This window comes from Crocuta crocuta, unplaced genomic scaffold, assembly GCF_008692635.1.
Source record: "Crocuta crocuta isolate KB4526 unplaced genomic scaffold, BGI_CrCroc_1.0 scaffold140, whole genome shotgun sequence".
Lineage (NCBI taxonomy): Eukaryota > Metazoa > Chordata > Mammalia > Carnivora > Hyaenidae > Crocuta > Crocuta crocuta.
In genome coordinates, this window is record NW_027527775.1 from 5,730,432 (window position 1) to 5,734,374 (window position 3,943).

Here is a 3,943-nt window from a genome sequence, read left to right on the forward strand (position 1 = left end):
TTTTGAGAGAGAGAGAGCGCGCGAGAGAGCGTGCGCACAAGTGGGAGACGGGCAAAGAGAGAGGGAGAGAATCTGAAGCAGGCTCCAGGCTCTGAGCTGTCAGCACACAGCCCCACGTGGGGCTCCAACTCACGAACCATGAGATCATAACCTGAGCCGAAGTCAGTCACATAACTGACTGAGCCACCCAGGTAACCCTGTCATTTCTATAAAGCTACTTGATGAACACGAATTTCTGTGTGAAACAAAGTGAGCCATCTTTGATGAATACAATACAGGAATACTCTGTCCTACAAAAGCCTCCCTAGAATATTTTCATGGTGTATGATCTTTGGAAATTTTAGTTCTAAGATTTTAAAACAAGAAATGATATTTAATTAGTTTAGAAATTTTACTCAAGGGCATGATCTTCTTCTCATTGTAAACTAAGTGCTTCATGATCAAACTATTATTGTTCAGGGGAGAGAATGCTAACAATTATTGCAAGGATAACCATGAGGAAATGTTCCATGAACAAAGAACAGAATGCCCAATGACAGGGACAATGTGTAGGTGTGACACCCTTCTCAGGAAGCTAAAAATCAAAGTGCCTTATAAGAATAACAATATAGGGGCATCTGGGTGGCTCAGTCAGTTAAGCGTCCAACTTCAGCTCAGGTCTTGATCTCACAGTTCACGGGATCGACCTCACGTCAGGCTCTGTGCCGACAGCTCAGAGCCTGGAGCCTGTTTCAGATTCTGTGACTCCCTTTCTTTCTGACCCACCCCTGCTCATGCTGTCTCTCTCTCAAAAATAAACATTGAAAAAAAAAAAAGAATAACAATATGTATTCCAAGGGTCTGAGGATAGAAAAACCTACAGGAAAATAGTCAACACTTTTTCTCTACATTAAATGTGTATGTAGATAATATAATTACCAGAGAGAGATTGCCTGCCCTACTTATACAAATAGAGCATTGACAATGATACAGGTAACATTAATGATACTCAATTACTGCTTAAGCAGTGACTACTACAAGTCCATCACTTCATAATCATTTTCTAGAATACAAACATTTCATAACAGATATCATCCTTCTTATTTTACAAAGAGGGGGAAAGTAGCCTTAGAACATGAAACAGTACTGTAAACACCGGCTGGTTTTACTAGTTAATCATATTTCAAATGTATTTTAAAAATCACTTTTGGAGGATAAGCAACAGGTTTAAAGGAAGGAAGTTAGAAGTCTAGACATGAGTGTCAAAAGTTTTATCTTTTCTAATTAAAGATTACTTTTTTCTAATTCCATTGAAAATATATGGTAATGGCCACTTGTTATGTTTTCTGACTACTAAGCATCTTTTCAATACTCCCTATTTTGGAGACTTCTCTGGCTTATAAGTCCTGCACGCTGAAAATAGAGACATAAAACTGGGGTGTGGATGTGTAACATCGACTGTGTGGATCAAACACACCTCTGCAGAACTGTTGCTGGCTTGCTTCATGTAGAATCGATTTTTATGCAAGTATTATGGTGGAGGCACCCATTCTGCCACAGAAGTCATGGCATCCTGTGTCAGTGCTAACAATTCAATTGTGGTGTCTTTGCCCAGGAGCAGTGCTGGTGATGTCTTCACCTTGAAGCCAAGAGCTCTTGAATATAGTTTAATATGTTCTTTCATGAACTGAAGTGGACTCTGGGTTTATTTTTCTTATTTGTGTGCTTGTCTGCTTGCTTCTTTATTTTTTTTTAATTCATAGCCTTTACATCTTGATTTTTTACTTACAGAATTCAAGAAAATGAAGAATATAAAAAATGTAAAAGAAAAAAAAGGCAAGAGAAAAGAACTCTCCTAAAATTTCACTACGTAGAAATACACAGTGGAAATACATTTTTAAATATCTCTATATGCTTTAAAACGTTATATACATACTCACCTATGTATGTATATTACTCATAGTGGCATGTTGAGTGAGACAGCTCCCTTTATCTGATACATATGGGGTGAAGTCCCAAGGATGCTGAGAACATAGACTAACAAATGCCTCCACATTAATTTTTAACACTCTATAAGTTTAAGTTAAGTATATTGCTGTATGATTCATGAGCAGATATACACTCTTCCCCACCCCCCACCCCTGCCTCGCCCCCAGAACCAGATTCCCACTCCAAGACCAAAACACTCATTCCACCTAATTCTGGGGTTTGGCCACCTCGGTGACTCTCCACAACTTGTATTTGGCTAAACAAAGTTGACATTTTTTTCCTTCCCAGAGGCAACCCATGTCCCATCATAGGCTGATGAAGGACTTAAAAAGGACCGACCTTCTTGCATCAAATTCAGACAACTCGAAATGGCCTTCTAAGCTTTGGAACTCTCCAAAGAATCTGTTGAGGCCTTTGCTGTGGATCATAGATAAATCCCTCTTCCTTCACTCCTCCCTATGTGTTGAAAGCACTCGCAAGAAGCTTGCATACTATTCTTCCTACCAGAGCCTGCTTCCCAGGGACCGCAGTCTCCAACAATTGCAAACTGTTCCTGAAAGCCAGTCAAAGGACTAAATAATTGGGGAGGGTGGCAGAGGCGGAGTGATTGTAGGAATTTGGAAGTTATAAACAGTACTGCAGTGTTTCCGTTTCCCTCTCCATTAGATTAAAAAAAAAAAGGTAACAGATAAAAGAGCTTGAGAAATTGTGCATGTCTTTAAGAAAACTGTGAGAATAGTTTCCTGTGTGGACCACACCTGTCTGTAACTCTACTTTTTTTTTTTTTTTAATGTTTTATTTACTTCTGAGAGAAAGAGCACATGCAGGGGAGGGTCAGAGAGAGAGTCACAGAATCTGAAACAGGCTCTGGGTTCTGAGCTAGCCGTCAGAACAGAACCCGATGCGGGGCTCAAACCCACTAACGATGAGATCATGACCTGAGCCAAAGTCGGATGCTTAACTGACTGAGCCACCCAGGCGCCCCTGTCTGTAGCTCTTCTGAACTACGAATGAGAAGAGAGAGAGTAGGAGTTAGCATCACTGTATTTCTGCTCTTGGGTCAGTCATGGGTGTTTGAGTTCCCATAAACCAGAAGGAAGTTGTCAGAAGTGGATAAGTAAGTCATTTGGAAAGGACCTCACCACCAAGAGCTGGCTGTTGGAGCAAGTAGATGCTGGGAAAGAAAGGTCTCATCATTTTGATAAAGAATATTTAAAGAAACAAAGGTAAAACTCTGGCTTTCATGTAAAACAGGTATCAAAGATTTTAGCACATTTGCTAATGAGGGCATCTGTAAGTGGTTACAACAGGTTTAAAAAAGAATCCAAAGAACAGAAAAACATGGAAACCCAACAAAAATGTTGAAACTCATTTGCTTAATAGATGCAAAACTGGCAACAACCCAGAGGGCAATAATCAATAGTACTTCTCAGGACACAATCTGCATTTCTATGAACATGAATCATTAGCCTTACTATCAATTTTCTATAACTTAGAGTTTCAAAATAGAGGAATAGATGACTCTGATGAGTGACCTATATAGAAAGCCACTAATATTCTGACATCACCAAAGGACAGAAGCTGAGGGACATCTCAAAACAGCAGCAGGGGAGTGCATAGTCCATGTAAAAGAACACAGTTCATGATGTGAAGGTCCCCAGTGATCTCACAAATAGCCCATAAGTGAAGGATCATTTAGGAGGCTTGCCATGACAGAAAGCATTTCTCAGTCAAGTAAGGACAAGAAAAATATTGAGGACAGAAAAAAAAAACTCCTGTTTTCTTCTATTCATNTTCAAGTTTTTCTATAGATTAGACTGGGCTTTTAAATTTGAAAACGATACTATTTTATTGTCTGAAATTTACCCAGAAGCTATATCATACTGGTTATTCTAGGTTTGCACTTTCTGATCCATTCTTGTTCTTTTCTGCCCTGTTCCTTACCCAGAGTGCTGACCCCAGTACAATGGATCTC